Below are 17,701 nucleotides of genomic sequence, written 5' to 3' on the forward strand. Positions count from 1 at the left end.
GGCCATTTTAGGTCAAAGTCAATATTTTGGCGTTTTAGCACCTCGCATTTTAACGAACTCGTCCTAGAGCTTTTATCCCACTGAGCCACAAATTGCTCAGGATGTTCAGGAGGCATGTGTGATTAAATGTTGTGTTATTTCTTCTAATAGGAGACTTAGTTTACGAGGGGCGGGGCCTCAAAGTTTGATGTCTCGCCAGGAAAAATTAAACGGATATAACTCCCACATAAAGCAACATTTCTGCACCACATTTGCTAGATATGATGGCAGTCCCCTCCTACAGAGTTCTATATGTCAATATTTTGATTATGAAATAGCCACACCCCCTGGAGGTCAAAAGTGTTGTTTTTTGCTCACACACCCATAACTCTGGCTTGGTGGACACCACATGGCCCAAATTCACTCAGGCATCACAAAACATGTTGGTGAAGAGATCTGATAAAGGACGTTGCTCTACGCTGCACGGCGTGCCCGTGACGCTATGGCGAAGTTCCATGCGGCGGCGTGACATCATAAATCACTATAAAATTGTCAATTTTGATCTGAGCACCCTAAAACTTATAGGGATTAATAAGTGATCAGTCCTGAACAGATTAATGTGACCATTGCTGGTGTAGACCTAAGCCCCGCCCACTTACAACAGGAAGTGGTTTTTTCCACGTTTGAGGGTCATGCTTCTAAGCAAATGGTCCCAAACACTTGAGCCTCCTGTAAAACATGTCAAACCCTTTCATGATGCCACAATAAAAACCTCAAGTCGCTACGCTAAACGGGACATGGCGAATGGCGGTCCAACGCCATGAAACAGGAAGTACCTGTGACCAAGCCATGGAACCTTGGACCGCCACCATACTTGCCATGACTGATGACAGTAAGGCCCTGAACTAAGCCCCATTGAAACATTATGGAATAAATGGAGCATGTCTCCATAGCGCCCCCTACAAAATTTCAATCAATCAGCCCCGCCCACTACATGGACTGACATAGATAAAATTCAGCACAGTTGGAGAACCTTCCAGTACCTTAAAAAAAGTCTCTTGGACATATGGGCTAAATCCAACAGAAAGCCGGCCATTTTGAAAAAGGTGCCATTTTTGGGGTCATTTCTTTGCCATGCATTTTAAACAACTCCTCCTAGGCATATTGTCCAACTGACACCCAACTTGCACAGGATGCTCAGGAGGCATGTGTGATTTAAAGTTGTGTTATTTCTTCTAATAGAAGATTTAGTTTAGGAGGGGCGGGCCCTCAAAGTTTTATGTCTCATTAACAAAGACTTATTGATAAAACTCCCACATAAAACAACATATCACCACAGGAATCGACACATTTGATGGCAGTCCCATGATGAACAAAATATACAATGCAATAATGGGACTATGAATTAGCCCCACCCCTTGGCAACAAGAAGTGTCTGATATCATGAACCAGGAAGTACCTGTAACAAAGCCATGGAACCTTTCATCTTCACCATACTTGCCATGAGTCATGACAGTTATGTCCTTAATAAAATAAAATTACAATATAGTGGAAAATATAGTAAATGGCTCCATAGCGCCCCCTAAAATATTTCAATCAATCAGCCCCGCCCACTACATTGACTGACATGGATAAAATTCAGCATACTTGTAGACCCTCCCAGTACCTTCAAAAAAGTCTCTTGGACATATGGGCTAAATCAAACAGGAAGTCGGCCATGTTGAAAAAGGTGCCATTTTTGGGGTCATTTCTGTCATTTTCTTTGCCATGCATTTTGAGAAGTTCCTCCTAAGAATTTTCTCCAACTGTAACCCAAATGAGTCAGGATGCTCAAGCTGCATATCTGATTAAAAGTTGTGTTATTTCTTTTAATAGGGGATATCGTTTAGGAGAGGCGGGGCAGCGAAGCAGATGTGATCCAATGAAAAGGAAAACTGACATAACTCCCACAAAAAACAACCAACCATATTTATAGACATGTATGTACAGATGAACATGCAGGTCCATCTGAAGGAATTATTAATTATGTGAATCAGTTTCATATGTGTTTTCTTGTTTAGAAGCAGACTGATTGCTCTTTGATTTATAGACATTTGTTCAGATTCTTGGATAGAGTGGTATTGGATCAGCTCTGTTGATGGATTAATTAAAACATCCAGTGCGGCTAATACTTACAACAATAAGTTACTGAAAACTATATTTATGTAAATGATGTTAACAGTTTTTAACAAATGTCACAGGCATGTTAATAAGCATAATGAATTAAAACTAAACTTGAAGCATTTATGTATTATTCCTCCCTGTTGCTCTTTGTCTGTACTGTGGGGGATTACATGAAAAAGAAAAAATCTGAGGCTTTGGTTCTGAGAATGAGCAGCTAATTCTTGTTTTGAATAAAGTAAAAATAATGTAACATCCATTTATGGAAAACTGGTGGGATTTTTTTTTCAATTTCATTAAACACTGTGGCATATTTGATCCACTTTTAGATTATTTTTTTCAATTTATTGAAGCCAGAGTATGTAAGATTTCAAAGCGATTCTTTCCAACACTAGGTGGCAAACACCATGTAGTGAGCAAAACCACACAACTGCTACCTCTACAAACCACCACAGGGCGGAAGTAGTGAGCTAAACTTGCTCCTCACCCCTCCCATCCTCTAAATACAGCGGAACCATCACCGTCCACAAGACTCAAAGTTTATTTACAAACTGTGTGATGACATCCAGTATTTCAGCTCTACATGAACCGGTAAGTAACTGTTAACACAACAGGCTCTTCGTCATGCTGAAAATGATACTCTCTTATGGTGTTTTTTTTGCAAAGTAGTACGTAAAAATGACAATATCGCGTATGGAATAAACGGTGGTACTAAGAAGAGGCTAAGCTACGTGCTAAGCTAGCTATAGTTGTTAGGGTAATTCTAACTTTATTAATATTTCTGCATATATTCAGCTGATGTTAGACTGAATCAGCCTAACACAGGCAGTCAGACACTGACATAATGCAGAATTTACATGTTTGAATGTTGTTACAGCGATGATCCGTGTACACACTTGTTTTCAGTGATGAATATGACATGTTAAGGTTGCCAGGAAGGCCGAGGCAGGGCTGGTGGACGGTCCGAGGACAAGCGGGTCAGTCTGAGGAAGACGACCTGCAGCTTCCAGAGATGTGACTGGCTAGCTGTAGTACAGGTAAAATGCAGTTTCATGTTCACTGTTTTGTCTCAAGATATTACTGATAAAAAACATTTATTACAGGAATTCCACAGTATTCCAACAACCAACAATGGTAAACGAGGCTGAAGTTAGCTTCCGATTCGCAATATGTGTAAAGGGCAATTCCACTGAATTTTTCGGAAACACCACATTAGACCAGGTCCTGACAAAAAACTACAACACTTGGACTCTTAAAACCTGGGTTAAAATATTCCACATACTATGCAGATTCAATAAAACATAGTGTCTGATTTGTGAAATCTTTATTCTATTTGTGAAAATGCAAATAAGGGTCATTTCATGACTTTTTTGGCATCTGGACCACATTACATCAGGTCCTGACAAAAAACTAAAACACTTAGACTCTTCAAATGTGGGCTAAAATATTCCACATACTATACCAGTTTTTTGTCAGTACCTGGTCTAATGTGGTGGTGTTTCCAAAAAATTCAGTGTAATTGCCCTTTACACATATTGCAGCCATAAGCTGCGGATCGGAAGCTAACTTCAGCCTCGTCAATGGTAACTGTTTTATGTATTATTTGTTGTTGTAACATAAATGTAATTTTATATTTGAGCTTGTTACCTACTGCTCTGTCTTCCATATGTTACTTGTTGCTTTGGCATCCAGACATTAGTTTTAGATATTACAGTAATATATTAACTTAGTCTCTGAACAAAGTTGGTAGACACAGACCTTCACTAAAAAATCTGATCTTTCACTTTTCACTTTGTTTTCCATCAGTTAGTAAAATGTGGCTCTATTTATCTAACCAATCTTTTGTATAATTTTGCAGAGACGTCTTGATGACATAAATGTGAAGGACCTAAGAAGACTCACATCCCAGCTCCTCAGAAGGAAACAAGGCTTGATTCCCAGTTGCTGTGTGGCTACTGAAGAGCAGTTTCCTGATCTGCACAGACACAACATTGGTTTTATTTTTGGTGTTTGATTCTTTTTTTTTTCTCTAGTAAACCACAATTTAATAGCATTTCTGTGGAATCTATTGTTTACATGTTCGTTGATTGTATTGTTTCTTACTTATAACTTTGTGTTACTAATTAAGTAATTTGAGCTACTTTGTACACTTTGAAGCGTTTTTAAAATAAAGAAATTTAAATGCTTTTCCCCATTTATTCAATACATTCAAGTCATCTAAATAACTGCAGTAGGATGTGATCATACAGGAACAAGATAAAAGTTTATTACAATTTATGACTGTAATAAATACAGATCTAACAGTGTATAAACACAGCACAAATCCCACAGAGAAAAGTCTATGATCCACAAACAGAAGACACAACTATATACAAAAGATGTGAAGTTTAGATTCCACAATAGAAGGTCAATAATTCCTGTTCATGTTTTATGTGTTGCACCCTCGCTGCTGACTTCATACACATTTGTAAACTTTTTTGTTCATTACACTTATGGAAATAATTACAAGATGCAGTGGCCCAAATTCACTCAGGCATCACAAAACATGTTGGTGAAGAGATCTGGTAAAGGACGTTGCTCTACGCTGCACGGCGTGCCCGTGACGCCATGGCAAAGTTCCATGCGGCGGCGTGACATCATAAATCACTATAAAATTGTCAATTTTGATCTGATCACCCTAAAACTTATAGGGATTAATAAGGGATCAGTCCTGAACAGATTAATGTGACCATTGCTGGTCTAGACCTAAGCCCCGCCCACTTACAACAGGAAGTGGTTTTTTCCACGTTTGAGGGTCATGCTTCTAAGCAAATGGTCCAAAACACTTGAGCCTCCTCCAAAACATGTCAAACCCTTTCATGATGCCACAATAAAAACCTTAAGTCGCTACGCTAAACAGGACATGGTGAATGGCGGTCCAACGCCATGAAACAGGAAGTACCTGTGACCAAGCCATGGAACCTTGGACCGCCACCAAACTTGTCATGACTGATGGCAGTAAGGCCCTGAACTAAGCCCCATTGAAACATTATGGAATAAATGGAGCATGTCTCCATAGCGCCCCCTACAAAATTTCAATCAATCAGCCCCGCCCACTACATTGACTGACATGGATATGATTCGGGAAACTTGTAGACCCTCCCAGTACCTTCAAAAAAGTCTCTTGGACATATGGGCTAAATCCAACAGGAAGTCGGCCATTTTGAAAAGGGTGCCATTTTTGGGGTCATTTCTGTCATTTTCTTTGCCATGCATTTGGAGGAACTTGTCCTAAGAATTTTGTCCAACTTTAACCCAAATGAGTCAGGATGCTCAAGAGGCATGTGTGATTAAAAGTTGTGCTATTTCTTTTAATAGGGGATATCGTTTAGGAGAGGCGGGGCAGCAAAGCAGATGTGATGCAATGAAAAGGAAAACTGACATAACTCCCACAAAAAACAACCAACCTGCACCAAATTTGCTACAGATGATGCCAGTCATATCCTTCACATTTCTGCATGTCAATAATTAGATTATAAATAAGACCCGCCCCTTGGTGACAGGAAGTGACCGTTCATAAGGTCTAAATGGCCTGAAGTGCAGTCTGGCTGCACTTTAGGTTGAGAGAGGCATGGGAAGGATGTTGCCAGGGGAGGCGGTGGCATTATGCCGAGTGGCGCCATGGTGCGAGGGCCTATATCACCGCTTGCGGTTTTAATTATTATTATTATTATTATTATTCTCCTAATAAATGAATTGCTTTTTTGGAGGCCTGAACATGCTCAAAAACTCACCAAATTTTGCGTACCCCCCCAAGGGAATGCGAAAAATTTGATATTTTGAGGTGCTCCAGAATGTTTGGGCGAAACTGAACGAGAGCGCCACCTATTTTAGGTGCCCCACCACTGCATGTCATTAATCTTTATGAAAATTCATACACATGATCTACATGCTAGGGCGAACAAAAAATCCTCTTAATGTCATGGTGAAATGTCGACAGGAAGGCGGCCATTTTAGGTCAAAATCAATATTTTGGCGTTTTAGCACCTCGCATTTTAACGAACTCGTCCTAGAGCTTTTATCCCACTGAGCCACAAATTGCTGAGGATGTTCAGGAGGCATGTGTGATTAAATGTTGTGTTATTTCTTCTAATAGGAGACTTAGTTTACGAGGGGCGGGGCCTCAAAGTTTGATGTCTCGCCAGGAAAAATTAAACGGATATAACTCCCACATAAAGCAACATTTCTGCACCAAATTTGCTAGATATGATGGCAGTCCCCTCCTACAGAGTTCTATATGTCAATATTTTGATTATGAAATAGCCACGCCCCCTGGAGGTCAAAAGTGTTGTTTTTTGCTCACACACCCATAACTCTGGCTTGGTAGACACCACATGGCCCAAATTCACTCAGGCATCACAAAACATGTTGGTGAAGAGATCTGGTAAAGGACGTTGCTCTACGCTGCACGGCGTGCCCGTGACGCCATGGCAAAGAACCGTGCGGCGGCGTGGCATCATAAATCACTATAAAATTGTCAATTTTGATCTGATCACCCTAAAACTTATAGGGATTAATAAGGGATCAGTCCTGAACAGATTAATGTGACCATTGCTGGTGTAGACCTAAGCCCCGCCCACTTACAACAGGAAGTGGTTTTTTCCACGTTTGAGGGTCATGCTTCTAAGCAAATGGTCCAAAACACTTGAGCCTCCTCCAAAACATGTCAAACCCATTCATGATGCCACAATAAAAACCTCAAGTTGCTACGCTAAACAGGACATGGCGAATGGCGGTCCAACGCCATGAAACAGGAAGTACCTGTGACCAAGCCATGGAACCTTGGACCGCCACCAAACTTGCCATGACTGATGACAGTAAGGCCCTGAACTAAGCCCCATTGAAACATTATGGAATAAATGGAGCATGTCTCCATAGCGCCCCCTACAAAATTTCAATCAATCAGCCCCGCCCACTACATGGACCGACATGAATAAAATTCAGCACAGTTGGAGAACCTTCCAGTACCTTCAAAAAAGTCTCTTGGACATATGGGCCACATCCAACAGGAAGTCGGCCATTTTGAAAAAGGTGCCATTTTTGGGGTCATTTCTTTGCCATGCATTTTAAACAACTCCTCCTAGGGATATTGTCCAACTGACACCCAACTTGCAAAGGATGCTCAGGAGGCATGTGTGATTTAAAGTTGTGTTATTTCTTCTAATAGAAGATTTAGTTTAGGAGGGGCGGGCCTTCAAAGTTTTATGTCTCATTAACAAAGACTTATTGCTAAAACTCCCACATAAAACAACATATCAGCACAGGAATCGACCCATTTGATGCCAGTTCCATGATGAACAAAATCTACAATGCAATAACATGACTATGAACTAGCCCCGCCCCTTGGCAACAACAAGTGTCTGATATCATGAACCAGGAAGTACCTGTAACAAAGCCATGAAATTGTTGACCTTCACCATACTTGTCATGAGTCATGACAGTTATGTCCTTAATAAAATAAAATTACAATATAATGGAAAAGATAGTAAATGGCTCCATAGCGCCCCCTACAATATTTCAATCAATCAGCCCCGCCCACTGCATTGACTGACATGGATATGATTCGGGAAACTTGTAGACCCTCCCAGTACCTTGAAAAACGTCTCTTGGACATATGGCCTAAATCCAACAGGAAGTCAGCCATTTTGAAAAAGTTGTCATTTTCGGGGTCATTTCTGTCATTTGCTTTGCCATGCATTTTGAGGAAGTCCTGCTAAGAATTTTATCTAACTTTAACCCAAATGAGTCAGGATGCTCAAGAGGCATGTGTGATTAAAAGTTGTGTTGTTTCTTTTAATAGGGGATATCGTTTAGGAGAGGCGGGGCAGCAAAGCAGCTGTGATGCAATGAAAAGGAAAACTGACATAACTCCCACAAAAAACAACCAACATGCACCAAATTTGCTACAGATGATGTCAGTCATATCCTTCACATTTCTGCATGTCAATAATTAGATTATTAGTTAGCCCCGCCCCTTGGTGACAGGAAGTGACCGTTCATAAGGCCTTAACAGCCTGAAGTGCAGTCTGGCTGCACTTTAGGTTGAAGAGGCATGGGAAGGATGTTGCCAGGGGAGGCGGTGGCATTATGCCGAGCGGCGCCATGGTGCGAGGGCCTATATCACCGCTTGCGGTTTTAATTATTATTATTATTATTATTTTTATTCGGACACTTCGCGTGCTTTTTTGGAGGCCTGAACGTGCTCGAAAACTCACCAAATTTTGCGTACCCCCCCAAAGGAATACGAAAAATTTGATATTTTGAGGTGCTCCAGAATGTTTGGGCGAAACTGAACGAGAGCGCCACCTATTTTAGGTGCCCCGCCACTGCATGTCATTAATCTTTATGAAAATTCATACACATGAATGACATGACAGGGCGAACAAAAAATCCTCTTAATGTCATGGTGAAATGTCGACAGGAAGGCGGCCATTTTAGGTCAAAGTCAATATTTTGGCGTTTTAGCACCTCGCATTTTAACGAACTCGTCCTAGGGCTTTTATCCCACTGAGCCACAAATTGCTCAGGATGTTCAGGAGACATGTGTGATTAAATGTTGTGTTATTTCTTCTAATAGGAGACTTAGTTTACGAGGGGCGGGGCCTCAAAGTTTGATGTCTCGCCATGAAAAATTAAACGGATATAACTCCCACATAAAGCAACATTTCTGCACCAAATTTGCTAGATATGATGGCAGTCCCCTCCTACAGAGTTCTATATGTCAATATTTTGATTATGAAATAGCCACGCCCCCTGGAGGTCAAAAGTGTTGTTTTTTGCTCACACACCCATAACTCTGGCTTGGTGGACACCACATGGCCCAAATTCACTCAGGCATCACAAAACATGTCAGTGAAGAGATCTGGTAAAGGACGTTGCTCTACGCTGCACGGCGTGCCCGTGACGCCATGGCGAAGTTCCATGCGGCGGCGTGACATCATAAATCACTATAAAATTCTCAATTTTGATCTGATCACCCTAAAACTTATAGGGATTAATAAGGGATCAGTCCTGAACAGACTAATGTGACCATTGCTGGTCTAGACCTAAGCCCCGCCCACCTATAACAGGAAGTGGTTTTTTCCACGTTTGAGGATCATGCTTCTAAGCAAATGGTCCCAAACACTTGAGACTCCTCCAAAACATGTCAAACGCTTTCATGATGCCACAATAAAAACCTCAAGTCGCTACGCTAAACGGGACATGGCGAATGGCAGTCCAACGCCATGAAACAGGAAGTACCTGTGACCAAGCCATGGAACCTTGGACCACCACCATACTTGCCATGACTGATGACAGTAAGGCCCTGAACTAAGCCCCATTGAAACATTATGGAATAAATGGAGCATGTCTCTATAGCGCCCCCTACAAAATTTCAATCAATCAGCCCCGCCCACTACATGGACCGACATGGATAAAATTCAGCACAGTTGGAGAACCTTCCAGTACCTTCAAAAAAGTCTCTTGGACATATGGGCTAAATTCAACAGGAAGTCGGCCATTTTGAAAAAGGTGCCATTTTTGGGGTAATTTCTTTGACATGCATTTTAAACAACTCCTCCTAGGGACATTGTCCAACTGACACCCAACTTGCACAGGATGCTCAGGAGGCATGTGTGATTTAAAGTTGTGTTATTTCTTCTAATAGAAGATTTAGTTTAGGAGGGGCGGGCCCTCAAAGTTTTATGTCTCATTAACAAAGACTTATTGCTAAAACTCCCACATAAAACAACATATCAGCACAGGAATCGACCCTTTTGATGCCAGTCCCATGATGAACAAAATATACAATGCAATAATATGCCTATGAATTAGCCCCACCCCTTGGCAACAACAAGTGTCTGATATCATGAACCAGGAAGTACCTGTAACAAAGCCATGAAATTGTTGATCTTCACCATACTTGCCATGAATCATGACAGTTATGTCCTTAATAGAGTAAAATTACAATATAGTGGAGAAGATAGTAAATGGCTCTATAGCGCCCCCTCCAATATTTCAATCAATCAGCCCCGCCCACTACATTGACTGACATAGATATGATTCGGCACAGTTGTAGAACCTTCCAGTACCTTCAGAAAAGTCTCTTGGACATATGGGCTAAATCAAACAGGAAGTCGGCCATTTTGAAAAAGGTGCCATTTTCGGGGTCATTTCTGTCATTTTCTTTGCCATGCATTTTGAGGAACTTCTCCTAAGAATTTTGTCCAACTTTAACCCAAATGAGTCAGGATGCTCAAGAGGCATGTGTGATTAAAAGTTGTGCTATTTCTTTTAATAGGGGATATCGTTTAGGAGAGGCGGGGCAGCAAAGCAGCTGTGATGCAATGAAAAGGAAAACTGACATAACTCCCACAAAAAACAACCAACCTGCACCAAATTTGCTACAGATGATGCCAGTCATATCCTTCACATTTCTGTATGCCAATAATTAGATGATAAGTTAGCCCCGCCTCTTGGTGACAGGAAGTGACCCTTCATAAGGCCTAAATGGCCTGAAGTGCAGTCTGGCTGCACTTTAGGTTGAGAGAGGCATGGGAAGGATGTTGCCAGGGGAGGCGGTGGCATTATGCCGAGCGGCGCCATGGTGCGAGGGCCTATATCACCGCTTGCGGTTTTAATTATTATTATTATTAGGCCCGAGCACCTTGGCAGTGCGAAGGCCTATTGTAATTGCAGTGTTTATTATTATTATTATTATTATTTTTATTCGGACACTTCGCGTGCTTTTTTGGAGGCCTGAACGTGCTCGAAAACTCACCAAATTTTGCGTACCCCCCCAAGGGAATACGAAAAATTTGATATTTTGAGGTGCTCCAGAATGTTTGGGCGAAACTGAATGAGAGCGCCACCTATTTTAGGTGCCCCGCCACTGCATGTTGTTAATCTTTATGAAAATTCATACACATGATCTACATGCTAGGGCGAACAAAAAATCCTCTTAATGTCATGGTGAAATGTCGACAGGAAGGCGGCCATTTTAGGTCAAAGTCAATATTTTGGCGTTTTAGCACCTCGCATTTTAACGAACTCGTCCTAGGGCTTTTATCCCACTGAGCCACAAATTGCTCAGGATGTTCAGGAGACATGTGTGATTAAATGTTGTGTTATTTCTTCTAATAGGAGACTTAGTTTACGAGGGGCGGGGCCTCAAAGTTTGATGTCTCGCCATGAAAAATTAAACAGATATAACTCCCCCATAAAGCAACATTTCTGCACCAAATTTGCTAGATATGATGGCAGTCCCCTCCTACAGAGTTCTATATGTCAATATTTTGATTATGAAATAGCCACGCCCCCTGGAGGTCAAAAGTGTTGTTTTTTGCTCACACACCCATAACTCTGGCTTGGTGGACACCACATGGCCCAAATTCACTCAGGCATCACAAAACATGTTGATGAAGAGATCTGGTAAAGGACGTTGCTCTACGCTGCACGGCGTGCCCGTGACGCCATGGCGAAGTTCCATGCGGCGGCGTGACATCATAAATCACTATAAAATTGTCAATTTTGATCTGATCACCCTAAAACTTATAGGGATTAATAAGGGATCAGTCCTGAACAGATTAATGTGACCATTGCTGGTGTAGACCTAAGCCCCGCCCACTTACAACAGGAAGTGGTTTTTTCCACGTTTGAGGGTCATGCTTCTAAGCAAATGGTCCAAAACACTTGAGCCTCCTCCAAAACATGTCAAACCCTTTCATGATGCCACAATAAAAACCTCAAGTCGCTACGCTAAACGGGACATGGCGAATGGCGGTCCAACGCCATGAAACAGGAAGTACCTGTGACCAAGCCATGGAACCTTGGACCGCCATCAAACTTGCCATGACTGATGATAGTAAGGCCCTGAACTAAGCCCCATTGAAACATTATGGAATAAATGGAGCATGTCTCCATAGCGCCCCCTACAAAATTTCAATCAATCAGCCCCGCCCACTACATGGACCGACATGGATAAAATTCAGCACAGTTGGAGATACTGCCAGTACCTTCAAAAAAGTCTCTTGGACATATGGGCTAAATTCAACAGGAAGTCGGCCATTTTGAAAAAGGTGCCATTTTTGGGGTCATTTCTTTGCCATGCATTTTAAACAACTCCTCCTAGGGATATTGTCCAACTGACACCCAACTTGCACAGGATGCTCAGGAGGCATGTGTGATTTAAAGTTGTGTTATTTCTTCTAATAGAAGATTTAGTTTAGGAGGGGCGGGCCCTCAAAGTTTGATGTCTCATTAACAAAGACTTATTGCTAAAACTCCCACATAAAACAACATATCAGCACAGGAATCGACACATTTGATGCCAGTCCCATGATTAACAAAATCTACAATGCAATAATATGACTATGAATTAGCCCCACCCCTTGGCAACAACAAGTGTCTGACATCATGAACCAGGAAGTACCTGTAACAAAGCCATGAAATTGTTGATCTTCACCATACTTGCCATGAGTCATGACAGTTATGCCCTTAATAGAGTAAAATTACAATATAGTGGAAAAGATAGTAAATGGCTCCATAGCGCCCCCTCCAATATTTCAATCAATCAGCCCCGCCCACTACATTGATCGACATGGATCAAATTCAGCACACTTGTAGCCCCTTCCTGTACCTTCAAAAAAGTCTCTTGGACATATGGGCTAAATCAAACAGGAAGTCGGCCATGTTGAAAAAGGTGCCATTTTTGGGGTCATTTCTGTCATTTTCTTTGCCATGCATTTTGAGAAGGTCCTCCTAAGAGTTTTCTCTAACTGTAACCCAAATGAGTCAGGATGCTCAAGCTGCATATCTGATTAAAAGTTGTGTTATTTCTTTTAATAGGGGATATCGTTTAGGAGAGGCGGGGCAGCGAAGCAGATGTGATGCAATGAAAAGGAAAACTGACATAACTCCCACAAAAAACAACCAACCATATTTATAGACATGTATGTACAGATGAACATGCAGGTCCATCTGAAGGAATTATTAATTATGTGAATCAGTTTCATATGTGTTTTATTGTTTAGAAGCAGACTGATTGCTCTTTGATTTATAGACATTTGTTCGGATTCTTGGATAGAGTGGTATTGGATCAGCTCTGTTGATGGATTGATTAAAACATCCAGTGCGGCTAATACTTACAACAATAAGTTACTGAAAACTATATTTATGTAAATGATGTTAACAGTTTTTAACAAATGTCACAGGCATGTTAATAAGCATAATGAATTAAAACTAAACTTGAAGCATTTATGTATTATTCCTCCCTGTTGCTCTTTGTCTGTACTGTGGGGGATTACATGAAAAAGAAAAAATCTGAGGCTTTGGTTCTGAGAATGAGCAGCTAATTTTTGTTTTGAATAAAGTAAAAATAATATAACATCCATTTATGGAAAACTGGTGGGATTTTTTTTTCAATTTCATTAAACACTGTGGCATATTTGATCCACTTTTAGATTATTTTTTTCAATGTATTGAAGCCAGAGTATGTAAGATTTCAAAGCGATTCTTTCCAACACTAGGTGGCAAACGCCATGTAGTGAGCAAAACCACACAACTGCTACCTCTACAAACCACCACAGGGCGGAAGTAGTGAGCTAAACTTGCTCCTCACCCCTCCCATCCTCTAAATACAGCGGAACCGTCACCGTCCACAAGACTCAAAGTTTATTTACAAACTGTGTGATGACATCCAGTATTTATGCTCCACATGAACCGGTAAGTAACTGTTAACACAACAGGCTCTTCGTCATGCTGAAAATGATACTCTCTTATGGTGTTTTTTTTTGCAAAGTAGTACGTAAAAATGACAATATCGCGTATGGAATAAACGGTGGTACTAAGAAGAGGCTAAGCTACGTGCTAAGCTAGCTATAGTTGTTAGGCTAATTCTAACTTTATTAATATTTCTGCATATATTCAGCTGATGTTAGACTGAATCAGCCTAACACAGGCAGTCAGACACTGACATAATGCAGAATTTACATGTTTGAATGTTGTTACAGCGATGATCCGTGTACACACTTGTTTTCAGTGATGAATATGACATGTTAAGGTTGCCAGGAAGGCCGAGGCAGGGCTGGTGGACGGTCCGAGGACAAGCGGGTCAGTCTGAGGAAGACGAGCTGCAGCTTCCAGAGATGTGACTGGCTAGCTGTAGTACAGGTAAAATGCAGTTTCATGTTCACTGTTTTGTCTCAAGATATTACTGATAAAAAAACATTTATTACAGGAATTCCACAGTATTCCAATAACCAACAATGGTAAACGAGGCTGAAGTTAGCTTCCGATTCGCAATATGTGTAAAGGGCAATTCCACTGAATTTTTCGGAAACACCACATTAGACCAGGTCCTGACAAAAAACTACAACACTTGGACTCTTAAAACCTGGGTTAAAATATTCCACATACTATGCAGATTCAATAAAACATAGTGTCTGATTTGTGAAATCTTTATTCTATTTGTGAAAATGCAAATAAGGGTCATTTCATGACTTTTTTGGCATCTGGACCACATTACATCAGGTCCTGACAAAAAACTAAAACACTTAGACTCTTCAAATGTGGGCTAAAATATTCCACATACTATACCAGTTTTTTGTCAGTACCTGGTCTAATGTGGTGGTGTTTCCAAAAAATTCAGTGTAATTGCCCTTTACACATATTGCAGCCATAAGCTGCGGATCGGAAGCTAACTTCAGCCTCGTCAATGGTAACTGTTTTATGTATTATTTGTTGTTGTAACATAAATGTAATTTTATATTTGAGCTTGTTACCTACTGCTCTGTCTTCCATATGTTACTTGTTGCTTTGGCATCCAGACATTAGTTTTAGATATTACAGTAATATATTAACTTAGTCTCTGAACAAAGTTGGTAGACACAGACCTTCACTAAAAAATCTGATCTTTCACTTTTCACTTTGTTTTCCATCAGTTAGTAAAATGTGGCTCTATTTATCTAACCAATCTTTTGTATAATTTTGCAGAGACGTCTTGATGACATAAATGTGAAGGACCTAAGAAGACTCACATCCCAGCTCCTCAGAAGGAAACAAGGCTTGATTCCCAGTTGCTGTGTGGCTACTGAAGAGCAGTTTCCTGATCTGCACAGACACAACATTGGTTTTGTTTTTGGTGTTTGATTCTTTTTTTTTTTTTTCTAGTAAACCACAATTTAATAGCATTTCTGTGGAATCTATTGTTTACATGTTCGTTGATTGTATTGTTTCTTACTTATAACTTTGTGTTACTAATTAAGTAATTTGAGCTACTTTGTACACTTTGAAGCGTTTTTAAAATAAAGAAATTTAAATGCTTTTCCCCATTTATTCAATACATTCAAGTCATCTAAATAACTGCAGTAGGATGTGATCATACAGGAACAAGATAAAAGTTTATTACAATTTATGACTGTAATAAATACAGATCTAACAGTGTATAAACACACCACAAATCCCACAGAGAAAAGTCTATGATCCACAAACAGAAGACACAACTATATACAACATGAACAAATTCCTGTTCATGTTTTATGTGTTGCACCCTCGCTGCTGACTTCATACACATTTGTAAACTTTTTTGTTCATTACACTTATGGAAATAATTATAAGATGCAGTAAGGGGGTTGAGGGGGTTGATCTTTGCTTTTTGAAAACCTTGACAGTAACCTTTAGCTTTTAGTGGAGCAGATCAGTCTAGGATGGAAATTGGCTCCAAATCTGAGAGCATATACCCAGTGGGGAAATTTAGATTACTTCCTCTGGGTTGGGATCAGGTCCTGTTTCAAGTGTGGGACTTGTGACACTGAGTCTTCATAATAGAGGAGGAACAGAGCAGAAGGTTGACAGGTGAACTAATGCAGCATTTGTTGTGATGTGGATTTTGCATTTGCTTTGCACTGGGTGTTGATCGTCATTGTAGGTCAGACAACATCCTGACACAGAGAGAAGATTGGTGTTGAATTCTGGACCTGATGAAGGACACAGCATAAAGTAAAGTAGTTTGTTGGACACAACATTCAATTCAATTCAACTTTATTTATATAGCGTCAAATCACGGCAATGCCATCTCAAGACGCTTTACAGACAGAGAAGAAAACATAATGAAGGCCAATTCATAACAGCCTATATAAGGAAACCAACAGATTGAGTTGAGTCCAACTCAATCTCCCATCCTGAGCAAGCACACTGGCAACAGTGGGAAGGAAAAAACTCCCTTTTAACAGGAAGGAAACCTCCGGCAGAACCCGGCTCAGGACAGGCAGCCATCTGCCTCTGCTGTGTGGGGGGAAGAGGACAGAAAGACAACAGACAACAGGAACTGCTACTCCCGGCCAGGGAGACCTGCTGAGACAGGAGACATACATGTTAATGCTATAAAGAGAAAAATGTCACTCCACAAAGAAGACATTTGCACCAAAACTGACATATATAATACCAGTTCCATGCTGAACATATGTGCATGTCCAGAATCATATTATGAATAAACTCTGCCCCTTGGTGACAAAAAGTTAGCAGTTGGTTATCCTCCTCAGTAAATAATCCCAAACATTTTAAACTACTCCAGAGCATGTAAAACCCTTTTATGTATTTATAATAAAAATCTGACATTACAAGGGTAAATGTTACAATGGTGAATGGCATTCTGACACCATGAAACAGGAAGTACTAGTAACTAACAAAGTAACACCCATGTGTACTATAACTGGCATGAACCAATACACCCATATCTCTAACTAAGTTTGAGATATGCTGCTTCTACCTCATACTGTGTACTCCTTATATACACACATGATCAATGAATATGCCTCTCACTGGTGGGTTCTGACTGTACTTGTAAATGTCCTGTAGTGGTCAGTAAGTTTGAGATATGGAAGACATTACTGAAGCCAACATTGCATGTATTTTAAATTTATACTCTGCCTACACCTGTTTGTATCCTTTGTAGAAATACTTATTATAATATTACCATTTTATGACTACTGAAAGAGTTTAATACTTTACACCCCTATTTTACTTTATTCAAAAGTATTTATTTTTATGTCAATGTCAAGTGAAGCAGGGCACCGCAGGGAATTGAACCCCATCCCATTGCTGAGAGTACCATACCAGTGCCTTTTGCTTTTTTGTATGACATGACAAGGTAAAGCAAAACCTGCATCAAGAACAGCATATTTATCACCCAATGTCATTAATTTACAATTAATGATATGTTTTCTGGTACATAATTCCCAGCCATGTGTTGTATCATAATTTCCAATTTATCATACAATGCTGTCTTAATGCAGGAAACGAAACCTTAACTTACTTCTCAAATGAACACTTAAAACGGAAGAAATGATTTCTTTCAATTTATAGAAATGTATCTAGAAATGCAGAAATATTTTCTATACAATTATAAACTGTTCCCCAAATCATATAGAATTTGTTTTATTACAGTGTCAAAAACTTGTTCACAAATCTGTTCCCCATTTGCTCTTTTACTGATGTATGCAAGAGAATATTTCATCTTTCATTAAACAGCCACAGAACACTTCCC

The sequence above is a fragment of the Telmatherina bonti genome (assembly GCF_933228915.1).
Source record: "Telmatherina bonti genome assembly, chromosome: 24".
In the NCBI taxonomy this organism is placed as follows: Eukaryota; Metazoa; Chordata; class Actinopteri; order Atheriniformes; family Telmatherinidae; genus Telmatherina; species Telmatherina bonti.